The sequence below is a fragment of the Stomoxys calcitrans genome, chromosome 5 (genome assembly GCF_963082655.1).
Source record: "Stomoxys calcitrans chromosome 5, idStoCalc2.1, whole genome shotgun sequence".
NCBI classification, from domain to species: Eukaryota; Metazoa; Arthropoda; class Insecta; order Diptera; family Muscidae; genus Stomoxys; species Stomoxys calcitrans.
Genome location: NC_081556.1, coordinates 33,488,025 through 33,503,330, shown reverse-complemented (window position 1 = coordinate 33,503,330; position 15,306 = coordinate 33,488,025). Strand labels below are relative to the sequence as shown.

General features: G+C 34.5%; 1 protein-coding gene across 2 annotated transcripts in view; it reads right to left on the bottom strand.

Moving 5' to 3' along the window:
* LOC106092683 (uncharacterized) overlaps nt 1–13,392 on the bottom strand; it is a 169,890-nt gene extending 156,498 nt beyond the window's left edge. Inside the window, exons 1-2 of one of the 2 annotated variants that reach the window (XM_059368720.1) lie at nt 13,252–13,391; nt 12,133–13,081 (exon numbers count right to left, since the gene is read on the bottom strand). The gene's annotated coding sequence lies outside the window, so the exon portion shown is untranslated. Of the gene's footprint in view, nt 1–12,132 lie in introns of both variants that reach the window. The other variant, XM_059368718.1, reaches the window with a different exon arrangement.
* Between the last annotated feature and the right edge of the window lie 1,914 nt (nt 13,393–15,306).

Genomic DNA, 15,306 nt, shown 5'->3' with positions numbered 1-15,306 from the left:
CTCCAAACCATGGAACGTATTGTGGACTTCTTGATAAAGAGTAAGAAATCTAGCGAATTGCTCAAATACCAACAGCATGCTATGTCAAGGGAAGGTCGGTAGAGACTGCCCTGCATGAAGTTGTGCATAAAATAGAAGAATCCTTCGATGCGTATATTGCGTATGGAATGTGCGAAGCGACACATTGATCCAATCCTTAGACCAGTACCCGGTGGACCCGGTCCTTAGAGACTGGATAAACCATATGCTAAAGAAATGGAAACGGTGGATAAATTGTGTGTCCTATGGTATAAACATTAGGGAGAAAGTGGTACAAGGCACGCCACAGGGGGGCATTTTATCGCCACTCCTATGGGTGACCAACATAAATAACCTAACATGACTGAGGAGGGATTTGAACCTGTCTGCTATGCTGACGATGTTATAATTCTTCTAAGGGGTAAGGATCCGAACCAGAAGGACCGAAATGCTTGGCCTGGCCTGGCCTGACTTATGACTGGGCTATACCCAGATGTCTCAATGTTAACCCAGGGAAGACTGAAATATGCCTGTTCACGAAGAAGACGAAGGTGGGCCAATTTAAGGCACCACGTTTCCTCAATATAACGGTTTCGATATCTGACAAGTTCAAATATTTAGGAGTGATCTTGGACAGGAAACTGAATTGGAAGTGTCATATTCAGGAGCGTACCGAGAAGTGTTGGGCACTTTGTAGACAGCCCGTTGGCTCGAAGTGGGGCCTAAATCCGAGCATAGTCTACTGTCTCTACATGAGCGTGATTAGACCAATACTTACTTACGCCTCAGTAGTTTGGTGGACTGCTATTGAGAAAAAGTGCAACGTTAGGACCATACAACAGGTTCAGAGAACATGTTGTCTTGGCATAGGCGGAGCGATGTGGGCCACGTCGTCTAGGGCACTGGAGACTATTCTAGATATCGGACCCATTGACATACAGATTAAATGAGAGGTAGCCACTGCTGCTATGAGAATTAAGGCGATGGGAGAATAGATTGAGGATGGGAGCAGCTCATACCACAGCTGTATAATCGAGGCGACGTTAGGAAACCTGAAAGGAAGGAAAGAGGTTTTCGATCGAATACCTGAGACGACAATCGAGGTCGAGTGCGAGGCACTGATGCCAGCGGCGCAGTCTTGGATTGACGGAGCCCTAGTATTGCCTTCTAGAAGATCAGGTTACACGGATGGACAAAGATATAGGAGAGAGTGGGCCTGGGGGTCCACATTGAGAACACAGGGACGGAGATCTGTTTTAGACAGACAATATGGACCATATAGACCGATGTTCCAATTTACGGTCTTAATTCCATAATATGCTGATTTATTGTCTGACATGTACGGTCCATATCGGTCCATCTATGATTATAAGATTCGGCCTGGCCGAACTTAGTACGCTTTTAGATTTTTTTTCATAGTAAATTTTGTCAATATTTGTTTTTTTTTTTATAAAAACTTTTTCAAAATTATATTTCCTTTGAAAGTTCTGGCAAAATTTCTTTTCTGCGGCAATTTTTTCAAAATTTTATTTGTATAGGATTTTTTGTCAAAATTTCATTTCTATAGCAAATTATATAAAAAATTTCATTTTCTTTTTTATTTATTTCTTACTTCAAAAGGTGTTCTAGAAAACATTTGTCGGCTTTTCAAACTTATTCTCCTCCCACTTTTATAATCTTGATTTTCCTTAAGAACTCAGAACTGAGCTAATCGTTAAACAATTTATGAATGAACTTTTCGAAATATTATCGAATAAATTCAAAAACTAAATTTGCCAAATGTGTGGGCCATTGGCACTTGGTGGCAGAATACATGTTGACTTTTACCAATGGCCAAAGCCATCGAAACTCATAGTAAATGGGACAATGGCCGTAAAAGGAAAAACTCAACAGGTTGTTTACAGTCATTTGGGTTATTAAATAAGTCATATATGTCAAATTTATTTTGTGTGTACGTGCTTGGCGATTTTTATTTTATTTTTGATATCATTTTTTTATACTTCTCTCTCTCTACAAATATGAAGACGACAGCCAGCGAGCGCCCACTTTCAATGATCTCATATCAATCACTTAAAATAACTCAAAGCCCAGATCAGTAATTAAAACATTTCAAACGTTTAAAACCAGAGTTCATCTTTATTTCATTTGCAGTCTATTTATGGCATGCGACATTATTATTACGTGAAATCGTAGACATTCTAAAGTGTTTTTTGTGCTGATTTCATACCAGGTTCATTTTCCATACAAGGCTGTCGCTTGTCATTCCAAATGCATTACCTAATACATAATCACCCACACACAAGGTCTGCCGCCCCACCAACCCCCCAGCGGGCATGGCAACCGTCAAATCATGACGATAATATACGAATTAGTGACTGAATAACTGACTTATTATAATTTATTCCACGAATTTAACTCCTGTAATTGGACTCGAATGGAAATAGAAAAGATTTACGTATTTGGCAGAAATTTCAAATGACGAATGAAAAGTTGTGATGAATTTCAAAAAAAAATGGAATCAATAATGAAAAAAAATCCAATACCAAAGGAATTTTGACACAACTCCACATAGAAATGAAATTTTGACAAAATTTCCCATAGAAATTAAATTTTGACAAAATTTCCCATAGAAGTGAAATTTTGACAAAATTTCCCAAATTTTGAAAAAATTTCCCAAAGGAATGATATTTTGACAAAATTTCCCATAGAAATGAAGTTTTTGACAAAATTTCCCACAGAAATGAAATTTTGACAAAATTTCCCATAGAAATGAAATTTTGACAAAATTTCCCATAGAAATGAAATTTTGACAAAATTTCCCACAGAAATTAAATTTGGACAAAATTTCCCATAGAAATGAAATTTTGACAAAATTACCCATAGGAATGAAATTTTGACAAAATCTCCCATAGGAATAAAATTTTGACAAAATTTCCTATAGGAATGAAATTTTGACAAAATTTCCCATAGAAATGAAATTTTGACAAAATTTCCTATAGAGTTGTAATTTTGACAAAATTTTCGATAAAAATTAAACTTCCCATAGAAATGAAATTTTTACAAAATTTCCCATAGAAATGAAATTTTGACAAAATTTCCCGTAGCAATGAATTTTCACAAAATTTCCCATAGAAATTAAATTTTGGCAAAATTTTCCATAGAAATTAAATTTTGGCAAAATTTTCCATAGAAATTAAATTTTGACAAAATTTTCTATTAAATGAAATTTTGACAAAATTTCCCATAGAAAAAATTGTGACAAAATTTTCCATAGAAATTTTGTTTTGACAAAATTTCCCATGGAAATGAAATTTTGACAAAATTTCCTACAGAAATGAAATTTTGACAAAATTTCCTATAGAAACGAAATTTTTACAAAATTTTCCATAGAAATTAAATTTTGACAAAATTTCCCATTGGAATGAAATTTTGACAAAATTTCCCATAGAAATAAAATTTCCCATAGAAAAGAAATTTTGACAAAATTTCCCATTGAAATGAAGTTTGGACAAAATTTCCCATAGAAATGAAATTTTTACAAAATTTCATATAGAAATGAAATTTTTACAAAATTTCCCATAGAAATGAAATTTTGACAAAATTCCCCATAGAAATGAAATTTTTGACAAAACTTTCCATAGAAATGAAATTTTGACAAAATTTCCCATAGAAATGAAATTTTGACACAATTTCCCATAGAAATGAAATTTTGACAAAATTTCCCATAGAAATGAAATTTTGACAAAATTCTTCATGGAAATGAAATTTGGACAAAATTTCCCATAGAAATGAAATGAATTTCAAAAAAAATGGAATCAATAATGAAAAAAAATCCAATACCAAAGAAATTTTGACACAACTCCACACAGAAATCAAATTTTGACAAAATTTCCCATAGAAATTAAATTTTGACAAAATTTCCCATAGAAGTGAAATTTTGACAAAATTTCCCAAATTTTGAAAAAATTTCCCAAAGGAATGATATTTTGACAAAATTTCCCATAGAAATGAAGTTTTTGACAAAATTTCCCACAGAAATGAAATTTTGACAAAATTTCCCATAGAAATGAAATTTTGACAAAATTTCCCATAGAAATGAAATTTTGACAAAATTTCCCATAGAAATTAAATTTGGACAAAATTTCCCATAGAAATGAAATTTTGACAAAATTAACCATAGGAATGAAATTTTGACAAAATTTCCCATAGGAATGAAATTTTGACAAAATTTCCTATAGGAATGAAATTTTGACAAAATTTCCCATAGAAATGAAATTTTGACAAAATTTCCTATAGAGTTGTAATTTTGACAAAATTTTGCGATAAAAATTAAATTTCCCATAGAAATGAAATTTTTACAAAATTTCCCATAGAAATGAAATTTTGACAAAATTTCCCGTAGCAATGAATTTTCACAAAATTTCCCATAGAAATTAGATTTTGGCAAAATTTTCCATAGAAATTAAATTTTGACAAAATTTTCTATAAAATGAAATTTTGACAAAATTTCCAATAGAAAAAATTGTGACAAAATTTTCCATAGAAATTTTGTTTTGACAAAATTTCCCATGGAAATGAAATTTTGACAAAATTTCCTACAGAAATAAAATTTTGACAAAATTTCCTATAGAAACGAAATTTTTACAAAATTTTCCATAGAAATTAAATTTTGACAAAATTTCCCATTGGAATGAAATTTTGACAAAATTTCCCATAGAAATAAAATTTCCCATAGAAAAGAAATTTTGACAAAATTTCCCATTGAAATGAAGTTTGGACAAAATTTCCCATAGAAATGAAATTTTTACAAAATTTCCCATAGAAATGAAATTTTGACAAAATTTCCCATTGAAATGAAATTTTGACAAAATTTCCCATAGAAATGAAATTTTGACAAAATTCCCCATAGAAATGAAATTTTTGACAAAACTTTCCATAGAAATGAAATTTTGACAAAATTTCCCATAGAAATGAAATTTTGACACAATTTCCCATAGAAATGAAATTTTGACAAAATTTCCTATAGAAATTAAATTTTGACAAAATTCTTCATGGAAATGAAATTTGGACAAAATTTCCCATAGAAATGAAATTTTCACAAAATTTTCCATAGAAATGAAATTTTGACAAAATTTCCTGTAGCAATGAAATTATTACAAAATTTCCAATAGAAATGAAAATATGACAAAATTTTCCATAGAAATTAAATTTTGACAAAATTTCCCATGGAAATGAAGTTTTGACAAAATTTCCCTAGAAATGAAATTTTTACAAAATTTCGTATAGAAAATTTTGACAAAATTTCCCATGGAAATGAAGTTTTAACAAAATTTCCCATAGAAATGAAGTTTTGACAAAATTTTCCATAGAAATTAAATTTTGACAAAATTTTCCATAGAAATGAAATTTTGACAAAATTTCCCATAGAAATGAAATTTTGACAAAAGTTCCCAAAGAAATTAAATTTTGACAAAATTTTCCATAGAAATGAAATTTTGACAAAATTTCCTATAGATATGAAATTTTGACGAAATTTCCCATAGAAATGAAATTTTGACAAAATTTCCCATTGGAATGAAATTTTGACAAAATTTCCCATTGGAATGAAATTTTGACAAAATTTCCTATAGAGATGTAATTTTGGCAAAATTTCCCATAGAAATGAAATTTTGACAAAATTTCACATAGAAATAAAATTTTGACAAAATTTCCCATAGAAATGAAATTTTGACAAAATTTCCCATAGCAATAAAATTTTTACAAAATTTTGCATAGAAATGAAATTTTGACGAAATTTCCCATAGGAATGAAATTTTGACAAAATTTCCCATAGAATTGAAATTTTGACAAAATTTCCTATAGAGTTGTAATTTGACAAAATTTCCTATAGAAATTAAATGTTGACAAAATTTCCCATAGAAATGATATTTTGAAAAAATTTCCCAAAGGAATATTTTGACAAAATTTCCCATAGAAATTAAGTTTTTGACAAAATTTCCCATAGAAATGATATTTTGACAAAATTTCCAATACAAATGACATTTTGACAAAATTTTCCATAGCAATGAAATTTTGACAAAATTTCCCATAGGAATGAAATTTTGACAAAATTTCCTATAGAGTTGTATTTTGACAAAATTTCCTACAGAAATTAAATTTTGACAAAATTTCCCATAGAAATTAAATTTTGACAAAATTTCCCGTAGAAATGAAATTTTGACAAAATTTTCCATCGAAATGAAATTTTGACAAAATTTCCCATGAAATGAAATTTTGACAAAATTTCCCATAGAAATGAAATTTTGACAAAATTTCCCATAGAAATGAAATTTTGTCCAAATTTAATTTCCCATAGAAATTAAATTTGGACAAAATTTCCCATAGAAATGAAGTTTTGACAAAATTTCCCATAGGAATGAAATTTTGAGAAAATTTCCCATAGGAATGAAATTTTCACAAAATTTCCTATTGGAATGAAATTTTGACAAAATTTCCCATAGAAATGAAATTTTGACAAAATTTCCTATAGAGTTGTAATTTTGACAAAATTTCCGATAAAAATTAAATTTCCCATAGAAATGAAATTTTGACAAAATTTTCCAAAGAAATGAAATTTTGGCAAAATTTCCTATAGAGTTGTAATTTTGACAAAATTTCCTATAGAGTTGTAATTTTGACAAAATTTCCCATAGGTATGAAATTTTGACAAAATTTCCCATAGAAATGAAATTTTGACAAAATTTCCCATAGAAATGAAATTTTCACAAAATTTCCCATAGAAATGAAATTTTCACAAAATTTCCCATAGAAATGAAATTTTGACAACATTTTCCATAGAAATGAAATTTTGACAAAATTTCCCATAGGAATGAAATTTTGACAAAATTTCCCATTGAAATAAAATTTTGACAAAATTTCCCATAGAAATGAAATTTTGACAAAATTTCCTATAGAAGTTAAATTTTCCTTAGAAATTAAATTTTAAGAAAAATCTTCTTTTATCTCCCTACTGACATCTATTTTTTTCTGGTCCAAGTTGTTTGTTTTGTGTGTCAGTTGTCAATCTCGGTAAGAGAAACAGATTATGATCTTGATATGCTGCCGATGAAATAAATTTCATTTTGTTGTTGATAATGTCAGCTGTATGAAATCAACGACAAAACAACATACAAAGAAGCCACAGGACACCAATTATGGAGCACTGAAATCAAAATCTAACATCTGTTACCAGTGACTGTAAGACAAGAAACAGGATTTTTGGTTTCTTGGTCATCAATGTGAACATCTGCCCAGAGGAAAAGAAAGTGCCGAAGTTAAAACAAGGCATCCATAAATACAGAGTTTTTTGTATGCGCATGCGTACGTGCCTTGATTGTGTATTCCGTAATTAAGATGAACAAAAGAAGACAAGAAGAGGTCATAACTTTGACTTTTCTTAAAAAAAGAGATTTAGATACACTAAAAATTTCTCATATAAATGACCTTATTTTTGGTACATAAATTAAAAGTAATTAGAAAGGTCTCTCAATAAAATCAGTAGTAAGACCATTAGACCATTATTGGAGATTAAAAGCATGTGGGTTGTTACAAATAAAACGCCGTTTATAACAACAAAAAAAAACCGTCTCAAATATTTTAAAATAACACCAGAACAGTAAATACTTTACAAAGCTGAGACCACGTTGTCTGGCTCGAACACCCCCTCCATTGCCGATGCTGGCGATGATGATGTCCATCTGTCTGTTTTATTCGACCTACCCTCTCCATGTTGGGATTTTATCTATGGCTAATAACACCTGTATTGTGTACAAAGCTCTTGCAAATGTAAACGCTGTCTGTTTTTGTTTGAGCCTTTTTTTTGCAGTAAAACCAAAACACAAGACGTCATTAAAACCATTCTCCATGAGCAAAAGTAAAAAATCCAAGTTAAAAAACAAATGCAATTAACTCTAAAATTGTTGGCTTTGTACAAAAATCGTATGAAGCGAGAATGAGTGAACAAACGAACGAGAGACACCGGCAACGACAACGACATACAACAAATGCAATTAATTGTGAATTAGACTAATGCCACCCGATATGGCGAGATCAGTGTTGCAAATTATTGGTTAATATTGTAAAATAAATGCGCTACGATTAAAGTGATCTCAATTTCTCGGAAATGATGTAAAGGCTTTAATTTCATCTAAATTAACTGAAAGATGCCTGAAGTTTGAGCAAGTAAAGTCATTGGGTTTGACAGGGTCAGATTTTACTTATGCACAAGCTAGGAACTTCCCGAATCGTACATATAATGACGACAAATGAGGAGGCAACTATGCATCATATATGAATCCGATAAAGGATTGACTATAATAAATTTTGCCGCACCAGATTTTAGCATTGTGATATTCATAAGGCCATGTCTTTGTCCGCCATGAGATCATACCACGAGATTGAGGATGGGAGCAGGTCGAGGCGACGATAGGAAACCTGGAAGGAAGGGAAGAGTTTTCCGATCGGATACCTGAGATGAACCTTGAGGGAGAATGCGAGGCACTGCTACCAGTGGCACAGACATGGATTGACGGGACCCTAGTGCTGCCATCTGGAAGATCATGTTACACAGAGCCATTAATGAAGGTCTTATCCCTTTCAAACCCAGCATTCGCCCTCCATTCATCCCTCCCTGAAAAACAAATTCTGAATGATCTTATCCCAATCGGTACCGGTGCCAGATAGTCGAAGATGCTCTTCAGTCTACCCATCACATCTATAGCAATCAAGATGGAACAGTGACCGCACCTGTCCTTCTTCAACATGATGAACTCCCGCAGCCTTAACACGACCTTGGCGGCGCAGTTCCGAATATACACCTCAATGGACTGCATTTCCAGCATCACCAACACACCTGACTGCGGTGTGGATCTCAGTGGATCTCTCCAACGCAGGCCAATCTCTGGACCTTCTCGAATTCCATCGTACAAGTCCTCTGATCTACGGCCCTCCACTATATCAATGCCCCATAGGTCAATACTGTCTCCCTATGGGGGTATAAATCATGTTGGGGGTTACCCCCCACTTGCTTCCGAACTTTCCTCCTACAGGAGTCAAAAGTCCATAGTGCCTTACGGCTCTTTTCCTCCGTATTCCTCTTCCAGCATAGCTTCGAATCGAGGACTATTCCAAGATACTTTGCCTCCTGCGACAGCTGCAGGGTGATTCTGTCCAAGGTCTTAAGTCTGAACCAGGGCTGCGGAGTCGAGTTATTGAGGCCGGAGTCGAAATCAGAGTCGGAGTCGGTGTTTGGTTCGGAGTTGAGTACGCTTGCCCCGACTCCGAACCAATCTCCGAATCCGGATTAACACTCCGACCAGCGTCGGAGTCGAGTGCTAGACTCTGCAGCACTGGTCTGAACTCCGATATCTTGTATCTGCGGGTGAAGATTACCAGCTCCGTCTTCCTTGGGTTGATCCTTAAGCCATTCCTGGGAGCTGGAAGAACATGAGGCCATGGAGGCCACCGAGCGCAGAGGTTAGCATGTCCGCCTATGACGCTGAACGCCTGGGTTCGAATCCTGGAGAGAACATCCGAAAAAAATTTCAGCGTTGGTTATCCCCTCCTTATACTGGCGACATTTGTGAGATACTTTATCATATAAAAACTTCTCCCCAAAGAGATGTCGCTTTGTGGCACGCCGTTCGGACTCCGCTATAAAAAGGAGGCCACTTATCATTGACCTTAAACTTGAATCGGGTAGCACTCGGTGATATGTGAGAAGTCTGCCCCTGTTCCTTAATGGAATGTTTTTCGTCAAATTGGCATTTTTGCACGAACATGATGGAAAAAATTTTGCACGAGTTAATAAGAGGCCACCGGCGCACGCCTGGGTTCAAATCCCGACGTGTACTTAAAAAAAATGTTCATCGGTAGTTATCCCATTACTAGGTATCCTGCCATGTTAAAACTTCTCTGCTAAGTGGTGTCGTTATCGAACTCGGAACACAAAAAGGAGGCCCCTTATCATTGAGCTGAAATTTGAATCGGACTGCACTCGTTTATTTGAGGGAAGTATCCACTGTCACTGTGATGGGTATAACTTATCTTGTCATTCCGTTTGTAATATCTCGAAATATTGACCTGCGACCCATGATTGACGATCTAGCCATATCTGTCTGTTTTTTCCGCTTGAAACTTTTCTTACATACTTATTATTGATGTAGATGTTGTAGATTGCAAATGGACCATATTGGGGGAAAAATTCACTTTACAGAGCGCACCCCCGATTTTTTTTAATTTTTGCACCCTTCCTAATTTTTACCACAGGAACACGAATCTAAAGACCGTTCTTGGCTCCTGGGGTCCCTAAAGGTAAAAAAAAACCCTGTGGGGGAAGTGGACGAACCTAAGATATATGGGTATCAAATGATTAGATTACGAATATGCAAAAACATGTCTAAAAATTAGACCCGGGAAGGACCTAAGGGGCCTTGAGAATTTTTTTAGGTAACATAGGCAATATGGGTATCAAATGAAAGGTACAAAGGAGTAGATTACGATAGGTATATTAAAAAAAGCTCTAAAAGAAAGAAAAATTTAAAAAAAAATAGCTCGATATTTTTGAAAAATTTTTTCTTTCTTTTGCAAAGTATTGTTCAAGTTGGCGACATTCGACATCTTGAGCCATTGGATACCGCATTGTTGTCCGATTTTGCTTTTTTTTTATTATAAACTAGCCGAACCGGGCCCGCTGCGCTGCGCCTTCTTTAACTCTCTATTATCTTTTTTGGGTGGAGACACTTCGCCCTGAATGCGGATATCGAATTCAGCAGCGGCACTTTTCACTGAAAATAGATTTCAAATTCGTTCTTGATTCCCAACGGAAAACGGAAAACACAAAACACTTGGCTCCAAACACAAAACACTTGGCTCCAAAATTGGATACCAAATTCGTTTTCTACTCTCAAATAGCTTTCGAGTCCCATATTGTCATAATTGGACAAATAACCCATTTTACGTATCTTTAGGAAGAAAATATTCGTAATCTACTCCCTAATACCTATCATTTGAGTCCCATATAGCCGAGGTCGGCTAATATGCCCATTTCGGGGTATTTGGGAATGGAGCGAACTCCCATTGCCATATTTATAATCTACTCTCTAATACTTAGCATTTGAGTCCCATATTGACATGAACTTCGAATATATCTGTTTAGAGATGTTTTGCCCGCTGGGTACTTGGACCCAAATTTTAATACCATATTCGTTTTCAGGTCTGCAATACTTTTTCTTTTGATACCCTTATTGTGACCATCGGACCACTTTCAGATATGGGTGGCGTTTTTGGTGTAAGGGGGAGGGTCGACCTCCACCCGATATCTAAAAATTATATAGACAATGTTTCCTTCTAGACAAACGTACACAATCTATGAAAATCATAAAATCACAATCAGCCAAGTATCATAAAGTCATAATGGGTCTAATGGCGTTTTTAAGGGGAGGCGTGATCCCCTACACTTTGGACTTATTTTGTATTCCAGATTCGAAATCTACTCCCGAATACCTTTCAATTATCAATAAATTACAAAGCCTATTTCTACTTCGTGGCCATATTCGTGATCTACTCCCGAATACCTATCATTTGAATCCCATATTGTCATGATCGTCAAATAAACCTATTTTAAAGGGGTTTTGGGGCTGGGGCGGCCCCCCATGTACTTGGACCCAACTTTTATCATGAAATTCGTACTCTATTCTTTTATACCTTTCATTTGAATCCCATATTGTCCCGATCGGTCAAAATAGTGCCCCGCTTAACTGCAATTTATCCCAACTTTCATGCATTGATTTTTTTTTTATCACCTGCACTCCTGACATTACCTACTACAGTGTACATTGAAAATAGGTGAGATAACTATTACCTTGTTAAGTATATCCTATCTATCATACACATTGACACATACACTTGTATTGATTATGTTTCCCAGACATGTCTTCACATGTGGGCAAACCTACACACATATACACTGTCACTATTTATCTCCCATCTTATAAACTCTTCTTGCCTTGGGTAGGGTATCCCCATTAATTAAATCACAGTCCAACACTTTAACTGCACTCCAAATAAAATACGCACCTGTCTAATGGAAATTCCAGTAAGTAAACAGCAAAAAATATTTGTTTTTTCCTTTTAACACACCGACGTATTTTGCAACACTTTTGATATGAAATCATTTGCCAATTATGTTGCAATGTTGCCAAAACGAATCACTTAACATAACAACAAAACCGAAAACATAAACATTGGCAACCTTATTTTCATGCATTTGCATTGCTACTTTGTTTACACTTCTATGGCACAGATCACACAATAATAACACAAACACTTCACATAAATACCGGCAGTATTTTTTCTCACTAATTTCTATTTTAGGTATGTAATAAGATATCGCTCAAATAATGACAATTTTCCTCAGCTCATTTTTCTATTTGTCTTGCGGATGCTGTATTATTGTTATTTAGAAGTTTAGAAGGCGCGACACGACAAAAGAAATTTCTACAATACGATGTTACAACCACGGCGTTTTAATTCGAACTAAAACGCAGAGTGCACGTTTCAGTCTATGCTGCTCCAAAACAGAACGAACGACCAACAACAATCATCGCCAACGCCACCGACACCAAAGCACAAAGATGTGCTCGTCAATTTGGCAAAAAGCAAAACAACAACACAAACAAACTAAAGTGTTGCAGAAGAGACAAGTTCAAGATACAAGAGAGTTTTGCAAAGTGAACAAAACTCTCAATACGACGTCAACGGTGCCGTCGATGCTGCTGCTGCTGAGGGTTTTTGTGTGTGCAACAAATCTGCTAGAACTACTTTAGCCAAATCTCTTGGCAAAACACAATACATACACTTGTTTTTGTTATTGTTTGAATGTAAAATTTAAAAACAAACAAACGCCACCACTCAGTTGCGCCAAACCACAGATCGATTTTTTTTTTTTTTTGGCAGGGGGTGAGCACAAGCCTAAGGTGCTTTACTAACACACGCGATCTTTCGTTTAGTCCACAACAAATCACAGCTGATCATTATATCGTGATTAGAACATCAATGCTGTTATTAGTATTTTTTCTCGATTCAAAACGAAATTAAAGATAATTTTTTTTTGCAAAACACCACATGCCAAGGGGCAACGCGTCAATATGTCTACGATTTCCTAAATACAATTCCAGCGATTCACTTGAGATTTACTTTTGCCTTGGCCATTATTTTGAAAACTCCAAAGTTCATGTCGTACTTGACGCGCGTTTCTTTTACTACCGTTCACAACAATCGGATTCATATGACTGAAATCGCTAGGCAGCAAGAAGGCCTGACACAGCCAAGTTGTTGTTGTCTTTGCTATTGGGATCTTGGCAGCAAGCCATCGTCATAGCTTGCTCTAGCTTCTATACTTACTACGTTCAAGTGCCATAAAATTATATTTCGTGCAAACGCGCAAAAGCAAACCAAAGTAACAACAAACGTTTACATAAACAAACAAACATTTATTAAGCTTAGTTTACTTATATGTTCGTATTAAATTTCATTAGGATACAAAAACACTAAATAGCAACAGCAACAAAGCAAAAACAGTAACTCAACATGTTGCTGAAATTACGTGGATAAAAATAAAGGATGATGTTTTAGCATTAACGATGTTAGTGGTCGGTAATGCTGATACTATCTATGCATAGTGAGAGAGCAACATTGTTTCGATACATGTTGCTCTTAAATCATTTAAATCAACATAGCCCAAAATGAATGAAGGTAACGAATGGCATTATTCCCTTGAGTGCTTTGAATTAAGGGCGTGAAGGCGATCTTTTAATTTTCAAGGCCTTGAGAGACATAACTAGAAAAGTGTAAAGTAAAGACATTTGGCACAATATTAATTTTTGCTTCGAAAATTGTAAAAACAGCGTAGCGTTAGGTTAGGCCGATCCAAATCTATATACCGTCCACCATGGATGACATTTGTCAAGTTTACGCGGTGTCTCTGAATGGGAAGAAACTTAAACAAGATATTGATTGAAGGATACTGAGGTCAAGCAATAAATTGATAAGAGTTACCTCCTGCCCAGTTCTTTCACGATTTTTCCTTATTTACAGAAACCAAGCGATGCCAAAACATTGATTATATACAATCCTAAACAACCTACATTAATGTTTAGTACTTTTGCCAAATTTTGAACTGCTAGATTAACTGGTTCGAAAGTTATCGTGCTTTTGACAAACGGACGGACATATATGTTCTTTACTGGGTCTTATATATATTCTTGAGAGGATATTAAACCAATACTTTAGGTGTTACAAACGTAATGCAAAGTAATTTTGCTCTTATGCTTACGGTGAAGGCTATAAAAAATTTAATTAAAAGCAATAAAGTGATGAGAGTTCGCTTATTTTCCCTTCCTCCTAAAAGTATGCAATACAATACATTACATACGCTATTATCTTTTTAAGTTCATCTTCAAATTGTATTTGTTTTTGTATTACTACAGTCATTACTTATTATTTGTATATATGTGAAATGTGTGAAGAATTCGACAAATTACATCTTATTTACAACCATTTATTTGGTAATTTTTTTGGAATTTCCTAATTTTGTTTTCATTCAAAGCTACGTCCGTGACGTACTGCATATACAAAGCAAGATTAGAAAAATCTTTAAATAAATACCAGCACCGTTGTCACACTCTGGTTGACATGTATTGTTGTCATAGACAAGAAAACATTTTTACGCATGCGCAATATAATAAAGGAGACACTTTGAGACAGATGTTGTGGTTGTTGTTGTACTAGTGTGTTGTGAATTCATCCATTATTCGATAGCTAAGAGTCTATTATGAGCCCAAGACCATATATTGGGAGATCGCTCTATATGTCAGCTATATCCAAATATGGTCACGAGGTCTTATACAATTCATTGTTCCAAAATTCAGAGGAATCGGATAATAAATGCAAGATCCAAGATCGGTTTATATGACAGCTATACCAGATTATGAACCTATTTGAATCATACTTAACACAGTTGTTGGAAGTGATACCAAAACACTGCGTGCAAAATTTCTGTCAAATCGGAAGAGAATTGCGCCCTCTATAGGCTCAAGAAGTCAAGACCCAAGATCGGTTTATGTAGCAACTATATCAACACATTGACCGATGGCCCATTTACAATACCAACCGACCTACATTAATAAGAAGTATTTGTGCAAAATTTCAAGCGGCTAGCTTTACTCCTTCGAAAGTTAGCGAGCTTTCGAC